The sequence below is a fragment of the Eubalaena glacialis genome, chromosome 1, assembly GCF_028564815.1.
Source record: "Eubalaena glacialis isolate mEubGla1 chromosome 1, mEubGla1.1.hap2.+ XY, whole genome shotgun sequence".
NCBI classification, from domain to species: Eukaryota; Metazoa; Chordata; class Mammalia; order Artiodactyla; family Balaenidae; genus Eubalaena; species Eubalaena glacialis.
This window is the reverse complement of record NC_083716.1, coordinates 202,853,126-202,869,491: the sequence shown is the minus strand read 5'-3', so window position 1 is coordinate 202,869,491 and position 16,366 is coordinate 202,853,126.

The following is a 16,366-nucleotide window of genomic DNA, read 5'->3' as shown; positions in this document are numbered from 1 at the left end:
TGAGCAGGGGCTACTCTTAGTTGCGGTGTGCAGCCTTCTCACTGTGGTGGCTTCTCTTATTTTGGAGCATGGGCTCTAGGTGCGTGGGCTTCAGTAGTTGTGGCTCACGGGCTCAGTAGTTGTGGCTCGCGGGCTCTAGAGTGCAGGCGCAGGAGTTGAGACGCACAGGCTTAGTTGCTCCGCGGCATGTGGGATCTTTCCGGACCAGGGCTCAAACCCGTGTCCCCTGCATTGGCAGGTGGATTCTTAACCACTGCTGGCAGGCAGATTCTTAACCACTGCACCACCAGGGAAGTCCTGATCATGATGTATTACTCTTATACCTATTTTGTTAGCCTTATTATGCCTTTGCTGTAGCCTACCTCAAATCTTTTGGAAGAAGCAGAGTGAGATATTTAAATAAGCACAAAATCATAATGCATGTTCTAAATTAAAATATAAGACAAGAGTAAAGTATGGTCTCTTTTGTAAGCACTTTTTAGTTCCAAATAAGTTTTCAGGTGTATAACTCTTTGGTTTAGCACAACTTTATCTGCTTTATTAAAATGAGGAAATTAGAAAGTGAATCCTTTCTTTAAAAAAATAAATTTCCATTTGAAGCCAAATGTCTAGTGAAAACTGGATTGCTAGCATTTGCTCTGTCATTAACCTCTGTGAGAATCTCACAGTTCCCCACCCTCACTGACTCAAGTAGGTCACCATGGACACAGTGCCTCTACCCTTAACCCACAGTGGAGGAGCAACAGCTGTTGAACTGCACTTGGGAATTTTGCCATTCTCTGCTCTTTATAAAATGTCCTGGTGAAACTGTTCAGATAATGTCACAATTGTTTTCAAAAGATTAGGGGAGGGACTTCCCTGGTGGTGCAGTGGTTAAGAATCCGCCTGCCAATGCAGGGGACACGGGTTTGAGCCCTGGTCCGGGAAGATCCCACATGCTGCGGAGCAACTAAGCCCATGCACCACGACTACTGAGCCTGCGCTCTAGAGCCCAGGAGCCACAACTACTGAGCCCGCATGCCACAACTACTGAAGCCCGCGCACCTACAGCCCATGCTCCGCAACAAGAGGAGCCACTGCAATGAGAAGCCCACACACCACAATGAAGAGTAGACCCTGCTCGCCAGAACTAGAGAAAGCCTGCGCACAACAACGAAGACCCAACACAGCCAAAAAAAAAAAAAAAAAGATTAGGGGAAAAAGCATCTTGCAAGAATCATCTGAAATACTGAGCAAAAGCGAAGGACTAAAATTTAATTTACACTGTGAAGTGAGATAACAAACAACAAACATAGTACAATACTATAATTAGTGTAATGAGAGGTTACAGAGCTTTCTTTAAAGTTTCTCCTAGCCAAACTGAGTTTTCAATAACTAAACTGATAGCTGCAGATAGAATTTATTTGGAAGATTCTTTAGGAGCAAATACTTAAACTCTAAGCAAAAAGTACCAAACACTATTATTTTGAGACCATCATTTCTTTCTTTTTTTTTTTTAATTTTAAATTTATTTATTTATTTTTGGCTGTGTTGGGTCTTCGTTGCTACATGCGGGCTTTCTCTAGTTGTGGCGAGGGGGCTACTCTTCATTGTGGTACACAGGCTTCTCATCACAGTGGCTCCTCTTGTTGTGGAGCACAGGCTCTAGGCGCACAGGCTTCAGCAGTTGCGCACGCAGGCTCAGTAGTCGTGGCGTATGGGCTTAGTTGCTCCGCAGCATGTAGGATCTTCCCGGACCAGGGCTCGAACCCGTGTCCCCTGCATTGGCAGACGAATTCTTTTGTTTGTTTGTTTAATTTTATTTACTTTATTTTTGGCTGCATTGGGTCTTCGTTGCTGCTCACAGGCTTTTCTCTGGTTGCGGCGAGCAGGGGCTATTCTTAGTTGCGGTGTGCAGCCTTCTCATTGCGGTGGCTTCTCTTGTTGCAGAGCACGGGCTCTAGGCGCGTGGGCTTCAGTAGTTGTGGCTCACGGGCTCAGTAGTTGTGGCTCACGGGCTCTAGAGTGCAGGCGCAGGAGTTGAGGCGCACAGGCTTAGTTGCTCCGCGGCATGTGGGATCTTTCCGGACCAGGGCTCAAACCCGTGTCCCCTGCATTGGCAGGTGGATTCTTAACCACTGCTGGCAGGCAGATTCTTAACCACTGCACCACCAGGGAAGTCCTGATCATGATGTATTACTCTTATACCTATTTTGTTAGCCTTATTATGCCTTTGCTGTAGCCTACCTCAAATCTTTTGGAAGAAGCAGAGTGAGATATTTAAATAAGCACAAAATCATAATGCATGTTCTAAATTAAAATATAAGACAAGAGTAAAGTATGGTCTCTTTTGTAAGCACTTTTTAGTTCCAAATAAGTTTTCAGGTGTATAACTCTTTGGTTTAGCACAACTTTATCTGCTTTATTAAAATGAGGAAATTAGAAAGTGAATCCTTTCTTTAAAAAAATAAATTTCCATTTGAAGCCAAATGTCTAGTGAAAACTGGATTGCTAGCATTTGCTCTGTCATTAACCTCTGTGAGAATCTCACAGTTCCCACCCTCACTGACTCAAATAGGTCACCATGGACACAGTGCCTCTACCCTTAACCCACAGTGGAGGAGCAACAGCTGTTGAACTGCACTTGGGAATTTTGCCATTCTCTGTTCTTTATAAAATGTCCTGGTGAAACTGTTCAGATAATGTCACAATTGTTTTCAAAAGATTAGGGGAGGGACTTCCCTGGTGGTGCAGTGGTTAAGAATCCGCCTGCCAATGCCGGGGACACAGGTTCGAGCCCTGGTCCGGGAACATCCCACATGCTGCGGAGCAACTAAGCCTGTGCGCCACGACTACTGAGCCTGCGCTCTAGGGTCCAGGAGCCACAACTACTGAGCCCGCATGCCACAACTACTGAAGCCCGTGCACCTACAGCCCATGCTCCGCAACAAGAGGAGCCACTGCAATGAGAAGCCCACACACCACAATGAAGAGTAGACCCTGCTCGCCAGAACTAGAGAAAGCCCGCGCACAACAACGAAGACCCAACACAGCCAAAAAAAAAAAAAAAAATTAAGGGAAAAAACATCATGCAAGAATCATCTGAAATATAGAGCAAAAGCAAAGGACTAAAATTTAATTTAAACTGTGAAGTGAGATAACAAACAACAAACATAGTACAATACTATAATTAGTGTAATGAGAGGTTTCAGAGCTTTCTTTAAAGTTTCTCCTAGCCAAAATGAATTTTCAATAACTAAACTGATAGCTGCAGATAGAATTTATTTGGAAGATTCTTTAGGAGCAAATACTTAAACTCTAAGCAAAAAGTACCAAACACTATTATTTTCAGACCATCATTTCTTTCTTTTTTTTTTTTTTTAATTTTAAATTTATTTATTTATTTTTGGCTGTGTTGGGTCTTCGTTGCTACATGCGGGCTTTCTCTACTTGCAGTGAGCAGGGGCTACTCTTTGTTGTGGTGCATGGGCTTCTTATTGCGGTGGTTTCTCTTCTTGCAGAGCATGGGTTCTAGGTGCACGGGCTTCAGTAGTTGCGGCACGTGGGCTCAGTAGTTGTGGCTCATGGGCTCTAGAGCGCAGGCTCAGTAGTTGTGGTGCATGGGCTTAGTTGCTCCGCGGCATGTGGGATCTTCCCGGACCAGGGCTCAAACCCATGGCCCCTTTATAGGCAGGCAGATTCTTAACCACTGCACCATCAGGGAAGTCCCCAGACTATCATTTCTAAAGGAAGGAATATTTTTCTGATTTTTGATAAACGTTACATTTCTCATCAACCTATTGCTATTAATTCTAAACTTCAGAAAAATAAAATACGTGGATACAATAGAATCTTACCCTTCCGTCTACCTGAATTCTTCCTATATGCAAAATACAGATTAAAATGGTTTTAGTTTGTGTTCCAAAATTGTCAAGAATAGTCTGTGATCTGTGATTGAAACTAAATTAAAATCAAAAGGGGTGTCTCTTACCTGTACATCCAGTAGATGAGAAACAAGCACTTAATGAATTATAAAAAATATTTTCTCTTATTTCTCATCATTAATTCTGCTCACTCACCAATCATTAACAACATTCATTATTATGATCACATAAAAATACTCCATTAATACTCTTTGTTGTAAAGCAGATCATCCTACTCTGGGAGATGTTCACTGATCCTTCCCTATGCGAGAGTTAATACATCCTCATCCCATTGACAGCAGACTCAGGCATGTGACTTGCTTAGGCCAATGAAAGATGAGTGGAAGAACTCCTTGTGTACAGAAGTTTTAAGAGCCAGTATATACTTACCATGATCTCATTTTCCTTTGCCACAGTATTAATTGTTCACCAGGCAGAGGCTGGATCTTGAGAACGGCACGGTGCAGAGCTGAAGTAAATCTGCAATGAACATGAAACACGAGCAAGACAGCAACCTTTGTGGTAAGTCCCTCAGATTTGGAGGTCATTTGTTACTATAGTAGTTTCTAAACTCTCCTGATACAGACACATAAATTTACCGAAAGCCCTGTTCCTTCCACAACCATGCTATTGGTTCATATGGCCAGATACTGTTTGATTTGCCCAGCAAATAAACAATCTTGGCATCTATTAAACCAGTAAAAACTAAAAATTTTTGTATATTCAATAAAATTTTGTATGATCATTTCCATTTCTGTGACATATTTTTCACATTTATTTCTTTCCTGCAAGCTGTATAAGCCTGGTTTTGCCTTTCTTAAGAGATTTAGAAATAATAGCATAAATGTGATCATATGCATATTTTTTCATATAATTTTTTAATCTTCTTTTACCTGTCTTGCACATTTCTCTACTCCTCAAACCACTCAACCCTCTCACTCCTTGCAAGATAACTTAAATTAACAACCTAGTATGCATCTTTTCAGTTTTGGTTTACATTCATATATGTAGATATACACATATAAATAGTGTGTTTTTGTCATTGTTTGATTTACAAAAAAAGCAGGGGGAGACATTTTTATACATACTCTTTTGAGTATGTATAACAATACCTGGTAAGGATCCCACCACCTCATCTGCAATATCTACTAATTCATTCTTTTAAATTAATGCATAATAGCCCATGGTACGGATATATCATTGTTCATTCAGGCATTTCTCTATTTGAGGTATTCAATTTATGTCTAATTTTTTACCACTACAAACAATGTTGTAATAATCATTTTTGTACACACATCTTTATGAATCAGTCATTTCATTTCCATCAGATAGATTCCCAGGAGTAGAATTTTGGGTCTAAGGGTATATGTACTTTTTATTTTATTAGATAATGCCAGATAGATTTTCCAAAGAGTAACAACACTTTATATTCCATCCCAATGAGTATTGTAGTTCTCATTAATTTCTGCCTCTTATAGGTATAAAATTATATTCCATTGTTATTTTAATTTGCACTTTCCAGATTACTAAGCACATTTCAAATGTTTCTTGGCCATTTAGACTTAATCTTCAGTAAACTGTCTATACATGTGCTTTGCCTAATTTTCCTTTGGATTAAATGCCTTTTTCTTCTCAGTTTGTGAGAGTTAGATGTCAAACACAGAGATGCCACACTCAGATTCTGCTTCAATAAAGGGCTCACTCTGCAGCTGCAAGGCGTATGGTTCACAGGCAGCCTTCAGCTGTCCAGTAACTTAGGGTCCACGTCAACTTTTGACCCATGGTCTTATTCTTCTTGAGGAAGCCCCTTGCCAATGAATGAGTGAGGCGTTGATAGCTGAGGACAAGCTCTTCTCTTCTCTGGGCAATCTCCAGCCAATGGGTCCTGGCCATTTCCACCGTGGCAAGACTCCTCCAACAGGCAATCACTGCTCCAGAGCTGCCTCTTGGACTGGTTGAGATTTTGTCAGGTCTGCACCTAGGCTCCTCCTGCCCAATTCTGCTCCTCCCTTTTTCCTCTACTGTGTTACTTTCCAATAAACCTTTTGTACCTCTAACTCATCATGCTTCTCAGAGAACCCAACCAACATATTATAGATGTTAACAGTTATGTTATCTGCTTTTGTAACATTTTTTCCAGAACTGTTTATTGACTTTGTCTATGGTATTTTTGCATATACATTATGTTAATTTTCATATAATCAAATATGTCTCTTCTCAGCATTGGTTAGGAAACACTTTCCAACGCCTAGATTGTACATGTAATCTCCTACCTTTTTTGTAAGATTTTTATTGCTTTTCTTTAACATTTAAGTATTTGATTTTTCTATAATTTATTTTTAAATTTAGTTTATATGTCTATATAAGTGTGTACAAAGTTAAGTAAATTTTTAAAAAATAAGATGGTGGTCTACTTTTTATTTTCTTCATGAACTAATCTATTCTTTTCTTACTGAACTGAATTATTCTTCTTGTCATATATTAAATTCTTACATGTACTTCAGTCTACTTCTGAGTTTTCTGTTCTGATTCCCATCCAATACATATTTATTTGATTATAGTGACTTTGTGGTATGTTCTTATACCCATGCTCACTCCATATTATAGCTAGAGGGACTTACCTAAAGAAAAAAACCCGACTCCCCACTATGAAGGTTTATTGGCTTCCCAGTGCCAGCTGAATAGGGTCCAGGCTCTTTGGCAAATGTGGCATGGCTCCTATCTACATCCCTGGCTTCCTTTCTGACTACTCCACTTCTCTTCGTTCATACTTTAGGACTATCAGGCTACTTAAAGTCCACTGAATACCAAATGCTGTTTCATGCTGTCACATTTTGGTTACACGAAAAGTCTTTCCCACCTCTCTTCACTGAACTAACCATTATTCTTTCTGCAAAATTCAGTTCAGACTTCATCTTTTCCAGGAAGCCTTTCCAAAACCCACAGCTTACACTTTACCCTCCATTAATATGTTGGTACCTACTATACTACATTGATACATTTCTTTAAGTGTGTCTGCCTTCTGCTTTAGGCTGTAAAATTCATTTCTTATTCATTTTTGTACATTTTGAACTTGACCCTATGATACAAAAAAAGCATTCAATACATTTTTCTTAAACTATTAAATTAGAGCAATGGTCCTCTGGCCATTCCCCTCTGAGGATGTGGGAAGAAAATATTAGGACTTATATTTATACTTATCTAAATTGAATAAGAAGTAAATCAAGCTTTGCCCATGTTAATATGCAGGTTCCACTGACACCATCACTTGATCCCTATGTGGGTGAAAGAGGTATTTTGAGGGATGATTGGGAGTTCCAGAACTTGGAGAAGTTGACAGTGCCAACTCATTACCTGATACATAAATCCAGTTAAATAAATTTTAAAATTATATTGTATAGTTTAAATTAAACTATCCCAAAATGTATGGATGGCTTAAAATATTCCTGGAAAACATCTTGAATTGAAGATAATTCTAGTGAACATTTCAAAAATAGCAGAACTGACCCTTCTCCTGTTCAATACAAGGACATAATTGCTCATATTAAGAGGAAAAAATAATGACCATATATCTGACAAGAAGTCAGCCAAAAAAATTTTTTTACTTTTTGACATGCAGATATATATTCACTTCTGAAAACAACCATGACCAGTGACAAAACATTTTAAAGAAATATTTGCTTCATCTTTTTAAAATTCTTTTGTGTATGTTTTATGATATGCATAAATACTAGTAAAGAAAAAAATACATATAATAGATAAATAAATAAATATGAATGATGGATATCCACAAAAACCAGTAAGAGAGTGAAAACTAAAGTGTGGAGACCCCTGCAGAAGAGTGAGGTCCTCAGGATCTATTCATGTTTTATTAGGTCAGGAAGATGGAGGAAGTATTCATCAAACGTGTTGAGGATGAAAGGAAATCCTTTACCATGAATTAAGCCATGGGGAAAGGATGGGAAGGAACTTAATGGTAGAAAGAAGAATCATAAAAGGAAGCTTGAAGGAGAGTCTAGGAAAATAAACAGGAGCAAAGCAAAAACCTCATGAAGAGGAACTGGTCCATTTCATTAGGAATCAGCACAGCAGTCAAGGCATTCAAGCCATCAGAACAATTCAAATTTGTCAAGGTATTTCCCAAGGCATTCCCCTACACTAGACAGCCATTGCTCGAGTCCACTTTCTCAAAAGGGAAAAGTCTAGGAAAATAAACAGGAGCAAAGCAAAAACCTCATGAAGAGGAACTGGTCCATTTCATTAGGAATCAGCACAGCAGTCAAGGCATTCAAGCCATCAGAACAATTCAAATTTGTCAAGGTATTTCCCAAGGCATTCCCCTACACTAGACAGCCATTGCTCGAGTCCACTTTCTCAAAAGGGAAAAGGAACAAGCAAAAGGAAAATTTGCATTTTGAGTGCATAATCAAATAAGCTGTACCCAAACCAAACTAATAAATTCAGTGGGCCAAAGTAACTAGCATCACAAGAAAGCCTAAATTAAACTGAGACATTTGTGTGCCTATATTTGTTTTATAAACAAAGTCCTTGGAGATTGGTTCAAGATGGCGGAGTAGAAAGATGAACGCTCATCCCCTCTTGAGAGAGTACCAGAATCACAACTAACTGCTGAACAATCATCGACAGGAAGACACTGGAACTCGCCAAAAAATATACCCCACATCCAAAGACAAAGGAGAAGCTGCAAGGAGACGTAAGGAGGGGCGCAATCATAATAAAATTAAATCCCATAACCGCTGGGTGGGTGACTCACAAACTGGAGAACAATTATAACACAGAAGTCCACCCACAGCAGTGAAGGTTCTGAGCCCCATGTCAGGCTTCCCAATCTGGGAGGCTGGCAACGAGAAGAGGAATACCCAGAGAATCAGACTCTGAAGGCTAGCGGGATTTGACTGCAGGACTTCAACAGGACTGCGGGAAACAGAGACTCCACTCTGTGTGTGCCCTCCACTGCTTGTGTCAGGGCACACACAAAGTAGTATGCACCTCAGGACCCAGGGTAAAGGAGCAGCGACCCCATAGGAGACAGAACCAGACCTACCTGCTTGTGTTGGAAGGTCTCCTGCAGAGGCGGGGTGGGGGGGGTGGCTGTGGCTCACCACAGGGACAAGGACACTGGCAGCAGAAGTTTGGGGAAGTACTCCTTGGCGTGAGCCCTCCCAGAGGCAGCCATTAGTCCCATCAAAGAGCCTGTGGGCTCCAATGCTGGGTCACCTCAGGCCAAACAACTGACAGGGAGGGAACTCAGTCCCACCTATCAGCAGACAAGTGGATTAAAGTTTTACTGAGCTCTGCCCACCAGAGCAACACCCCACTCTACCAACCACCAGTCCCTCCCATCAGGAAGCTTGCACAAGCCTCTTAGATACCCTCGTCCACCAGAGGGCAGACAGCAGAAGCAAGAAGAACTACAATCCTGCAGCCTGTGGAACGAAAACCATATTCACAGAAAGATAGACAAAATGAAAAGGCAGAGGACTATGTACCAGATGAAAGAACAAGATAAAACCCCAGAAAAAAAACTAAATGAAGTGGAGATAGGCAACCTTCTAGAAAAAGAATTCAGAATAATGATAGTGAAGATGATCCAGGACCTCAGAAAAAGAATGGAGGCTAAGATCGAGAAGATGCAAGAAATGTTTAAAAAAGGCCTAGAAGAACTAAAGACAAAACACCTAAAAGAATTAAAGAACAAACAAACAGAGATGAACAATATAATAACTGAAATGAAAAATACACTAGAAGGAATCAACAGCAGAATAACTGAGGCAGAAGAACGGATAAGTGACTTGGAAGACAGAATGGTGGAATTCACTGCCACAGAACACAATAAAGAAAAAAAAATGAAAAGAAATGAACACAGCCAACAACATTGGGACAACATTAAATGCACCAGTGTTCACATTATAGGGGTCCCAGAAGGAGAAGAGAGAGAGAAAGGACCAGAGAAAATATTTGAAGAAACTATAGTCAAAAATTTCCCTAACATGGGAAAAGAAATAGCCACCCAAGTCCAGGAAGCACAGACAGTCCCAGGCAGGTTAAACCCAAGGAGAAACATGCCAAGACACACAGTAATCAAACTGAGAAAAATTAAAGGCAAACAAAAATTATTAAAAGCAACAAGGGAAAAACAACAAATAACATACAAGGGAACTCCCGTTAGCTTAACAGCTGATTTCTCAGCAGAAACCCTACAAGCCAGAAGAGAGTGGCATGATATATTTAAAGTGATGAAAGGGAAGAACCTAAAACCAAGATTACTCTACCCAGCAAGGATCTAATTCAGATTCGACAGAGAAATCAAAAGCTTTACAGACAAGCAAAAGCTTAGAGAATTCAGCACCACCAAACCAGCTCTACAACAAATGCTAAAGGAACCTCTTTAAGTGGGAAACACAAGAGAAGAAAAGGATCTACAAAAACAAACCCAAAACAATTAAGAAAATGGTAATAGGAATATACATATCGGTAATTACCTTAAATGTGAATGGATGAAATGCTCCAATCAATAGACACAGGCATGCTGAATGGATACAAAAACAAGACCCATATATATGCTGTCTACAAGAGACCCATTTCAGATCTAGGGACACATACAGACTGAAAATGAGAGGATGGAAAAAGATACTCTATGCAAATGGAAATCAAAAGAAAGCTGGAGTAGCAATATTCATATCAGATAAAATAGACTTTAAAATAAAGCACGTTACAAGAGACAAGGAAGGACACTACATAATGATCAAGGGATCAATCCAAGAAGATGATATAACAATTGTAAATATTTATGCACCCAACATAGGAGCACCTCAATACATAAGGCAAATGCTAACAGCTATAAAAGAGGAAATCGACAGTAATACAATAATACTGGGGGACTTTAACACCTCACTTACACCAATGGACAGATCATCCAGACAGAAAATTAATAAGGAAACACAAGCTTTAAGTGATACAACAGACCAGATAGATTTAATTGATATTTATAGGACATTCATCCAAAAATAGCAGACTACACTTTCTTCTCAAGTGCACACGGAACATTCTCCAAGATAGATCACATCTTGGGTCACAAATCAAGCATTGGTAAATTTAAGAAAATTGAAATCATATCAAGCATCTTTTCCAACCAAAATGCTATGAAGTTAGAAACAAATTCCAGGGAAAACAACATAATAAACACAAACACATGGAGGCTAAACAATATGTTACTAAATAAGCAAGAGATCACTGAAGACTTCAAAGAGGAAATCAAAAAATACTGAGAGACAAATGACAATGAAAAACGACGATCCAAAACGTATGGGATGCAGCAAAAGCAGTTCTAAGAGGGAAGTTTATAGCTATACAAGCCTACCTCAAGAAACAAGAAAGCCCAGGACCAGATGGCTTCACAGGCGAATTCTATCAAACATTTAGAGAAGAGCTAACACCTATCCTTCTCAAACTCTTCCAAAATATTGCAGAGGGAGGAACACTCCCCAACTCATTCTACGAGGCCACCATCACCCTGATACCAAAACCAGACAAAGATGTCACAAAGAAAGAAAACTACAGGCCAATATCACTGATGAAAATAGATGCAAAAATCCTCAACAAAATACTAGCAAACAGAATCCAACAGCACATTAAAAGGATCATACACCATGATCAAGTGGGGTTTATTCCAGGAATGCAAGGATTCTTCAATATACGCAAATCAATCAACGTGATACATCATATTAACAAATTGAAGGAGAAAAACCATATGATCATCTCAATAGATGCAGAGAAAGCTTTCGACAAAATTCAACACCCATTTATGATAAAAGCCCTGCAGAAAGTAGGCATAGAGGGAACTTTCCTCAACATAATAAAGGCCATATATGACAAACCCACAGCCAACATTGTCCTCAATGGTGAAAAACTGAAACCATTTCCACTAAGATCAGGAACAAGACAAGGTTGCCCACTCTCACCACTATTATTCAACATAGTTTTGGAAGTGTTAGCCACAGCAATCAGAGAAGAAAAAGAAATAAAAGGAATCCAAATCGGAAAAGAAGAAGTAAAGCTGTCACTGTTTGCAGATCACATGATACTATACATACAGAATCCTAAAGATGCTACCAGAAAACTACTAGAGCTCATCAATGAATTTGGTAAAGTAGCAGGATACAAAATTAATGCACAGAAATCTCTTGCATTCCTATACACTAATGATGAAAAATCTGAAAGTGAAATTAAGAAAACACTCCCGTTTACCATTGCAACAAAAAGAATAAAATATCTAGGAATAAACCTACCTAAGGAGACAAAAGACCTGTATGCAGAAAACTATAGGACACTGATGAAAGAAATTAAAGATGATACAAATAGATGGAGAGATATACCATGTTCTTGGATTGGAAGAATCAACATTGTGAAAATGACTCTGCTACCCAAAGCAATCTACAGATTCAATGCAATCCCTATCAAACTACCACTGGCATTTTTCACAGAACTAGAACAAAAAATTTCACAATTTGTATGGAAACACAAAAGACCCCGAATAGCCAAAGCAATCTTGAGAACGAAAAATGGAGCTGGAGGAATCAGGCTCCCTGACTTCAGACTATATTACAAAGCTACAGTGATCAAGACAGTTTGGTACTGGCACAAAAACAGAAATATACATCAATGGAACAGGATAGAAAGCCCAGAGATAAGCCCACGCACATATGGTCACCTTATCTTTGATAAAGGAGGCAAGCATATACAGCGGAGAAAAGACAGCCTCTTCAATAAGTGGTGCTGGGAAAATTGGACAGGTACATGTAAAAGTATGAAATTAGAACACTCCCTGAAACCATACACAAAAATAAACTCAAAATGGATTAAAGACCTAAGTGTAAGGCCAGACACTATCAAACTCTTAGAGGAAAACATAGGCAGAACACTCTATGACATAAATCACAGCAAGATCCTTTTTGACCCAGCTCCTAGAGAAATGGAAATAAAAACAAAAATAAACAAACGGGACCTAATGAAACTTAAAAGCTTTTGCACAGCAAAGGAAACCATAAACAAGACCAAAAGACAACCCTCAGAATGGGAGAAAATATTTGCAAATGAAGCAACTGACAAAGGATTAATCTCCAAGATTTACAAGCAGCTCATGCAGCTCAATAACAAAAAAACAAACAACCCAATCCAAAAATGGGCAGAAGACCTAAATAGACATTTCTCCAAAGAAGATATACAGATTGCCAACAGACACATGAAAGAATGCTCAACATCATTAATCATTAGAGAAATGCAAATCAAAACTACAATGAGGTATCATCTCACACCGGTCAGAATGGCCATCATCAAAAAATCTACAAACAATAAATGCTGGAGAGGGTGTGGAGAAAAGGGAACCCTCTTGCACTGTTGGTGGGAATGTAAATTGATACAGCCACTATGGAGAACAGTATGGAGGTTCCTTAAAAAACTAAAAATAGAACTACCATACGACCCAGCAATCCCACTACTGGGCATATACCCTGAGAAAACCATAATTCAGAAAGAGTCATGTACCAAAATATTCATTGCAGCTCTGTTTACAACAGCCAGGACATGGAAGCAACCTAGGTGTCCATCATTGGATGAATGGAGAAGGAAGATGTGGCACATATATACAATGGAATATTACTCAGCCATAAAAAGAAATGAAATGGAGGTATTTGTAATGAGGTGGATGGAGTTAGAGTCTGTCATACAGAGTGAAGTAAGTCAGAAAGAGAAAAAGAAATACAGTATGCTAACACATATATATGGAATCTAAGGGAAAAAAAAAGGTCATGAAGAACCTAGTGGCAAGATGGGAATAAAGACACAGACCTACTAGAGAATGGACTTGAGGATATGGGGAGGGGGAGGGGTGAGATGTGACAGGGTGAGAGAGTGTCATGGACATATATACACTATCAAATGTAAAATAGATAGCTAGTGGGAAGCAGCCACATAGCACAGGGAGATCAGCTCGGTGCTTTGTGACCACCTAGAGGGGTGGGATAGGGAGGGTGGGAGGGAGGGAGATGCAAGAGGGAAGAGATATGGGAACATATGTATATGTATAACTGATTCACTTTGTTATAAAGCAGAAACTAACACACCATTGTAAAGCAATTATACTTCAATAAAGATGTTTAAAAAAAAAAAAAAGAAACAAGAAAAATCTCAAATAAACAGTCTAACCTTACACCTAAAGGAACTAGAGAAAGAAGAACAAACAAAACACAAAGTTAGTAGAAGGAAAGAAATCATAAAGATCAGAGCAGAAATAAATGAAATACAAACAAAGAAAACAATAGCAAATATCAGTAAAACTAAAAGCTGGTTCTGTGAGAAGATAAACAAAATTGATAAACCTTTAGCCAGACTCATCAGGAAAAAGACAGAGAGGGCTCAAATCAATAAAATTAGAAATGAAAAAGGAGAAGTAACAACTGACACTACAGAAATACAAAGCATCATTAGAGACTATTACAAGCAACTCTCTGCCAATAAAATGGACAACCTGGGAGAAATGGACAAATTCTTAGAAAGGTATAACCTTCCACAACTGAACCAGGAAGAAATAGAAAATATGAACAGACCAATCACAAGTAATGAAATTGAAACTGTGATTTAAAATCTCCTAACAGGGACTTCCTTGGTGGCGCAGTGGTTAAGAATCTACCTGCCAATGCAGGGACACAGGTTCAAGCCCTGGTCCGGGAAGATCCCACATGCCACGGAGCAACTAAGCCCATGCACCACAACTACTGAGCCTGTGCTCTAGAACCCACAAGCCACAACTACTGAGCCCATGTGCCACAACTACTGAAGCCCACACATCTAGAGCCCATGCTCCACAAAAAGAGAAGCCACCACAATGAGAAGCCCACACACAACGAAGAGTAGACTCTGTGCGCTGCAACTAGAGAAAGCCCACGTCCAGCAACGAAGACCCAATGCAGCCAAAAATAAATAAATAAAATAAATAAATTTATTTTTAAAAAAATCTTCCAACAAAGAAAAGTCCAGGACCAGATGGCTTCACAGGTGAATTCTATCAAACATTTAGAGAAGAGCTAACACCCATTCATCTCAAACTCTTCCAAAAAATTGCAGAGGAAGGAACACTACCAAACTCATTCTATGAGACCACCATCACCCTGATACCACAACCAGACAAAGATACTATAAAAAAATAAAATTACAGACTAATATCACTGATGAACATAGATGCAAAAATCCTCAAGAAAAACCTAGCAAACAGAATCCAACAACACATTAAAAGGATCATACACTGTGATGAAGTAGGATTTATCCCAGGGACGCAAGGATTCTTCAATGTACACAAATCAATCAATGTGATACACCATATTAAAAAATTAAGAAATAAAAACCATATGATCCTCTTAATCATGCAGGAAAAGTTTTTGACAAAATTCAACACCCATATATGATAAAAAACTCTCCAGAAAGTGGGCATAGAGGGAAACTACCTCAACATAATAAAGGCTATAGACAACAAACCCACAGCAAACAGCATTCTCGATGGTGAAAAACTGAAAGCATTTCCTCTAAGATGAGGAACAAGATAAGGCTGTCCACTCTCGCCACTACTATTCAACATAGTTTTGGAAGTCCCAGCCACAGCAATCAGAGAAGAAAAAGAAATAAAAGGAATACAAATTGGAAAATAAGAAGTAAAACTGTCACTCTTTGCAGATAACATGATACTATACATAGATAATCCTAAAGATGCTATCAGAAAACTACTAGAGCTAATCAATGAATTTGGTAAAATTTCAGGATACAAAATTAATGCACAGAAATCTCTTGCATTCCTATACACTAACAAGAAAAGATCAGAAAGAGAATTTAAGGAAACAATCCCAATTTCAACAAAAAGAATAAAATACCTAGGAATAAACCTACCTAATGAGGTAAAAGACCTGTACTCAGAAAACTATAAGACACTGATAAAAGAAATCAAAGATGACACAAACAGATGGAGAGATATACCATGTTCTTGGATTGGAAGAATCAATATTGTGAAAATGACTATACTACCCAAGGCAATCTACAGATTCAATGCAATCCCTATCAAATTACCAATGGTATTTTTTACAGAAGTAGAACAAAAACTCTTAAAATCTGTATGGAGACACAAAAGACCCTGAACAGCCAAAGCAATCTTGAGGGAAAAGAAAAACAGATCTGGAGGAATCAGACTCCCTGACTTAGACTATACTACAAAGCTACAGTAATCAAGACAATATGGCACTGGCACAAAAACAGAAATATAGATCAATGGAACAGGATAGAAAGCCTAGAGATAAACCCACTCACCTATGGTCAACTAATCTATGACAAGGAGGCAAGGATATACAGTGGAGAAAAGACAGTCTCTTCAATAAGCAGTGTTGGGAAAACTGGACAGCTAC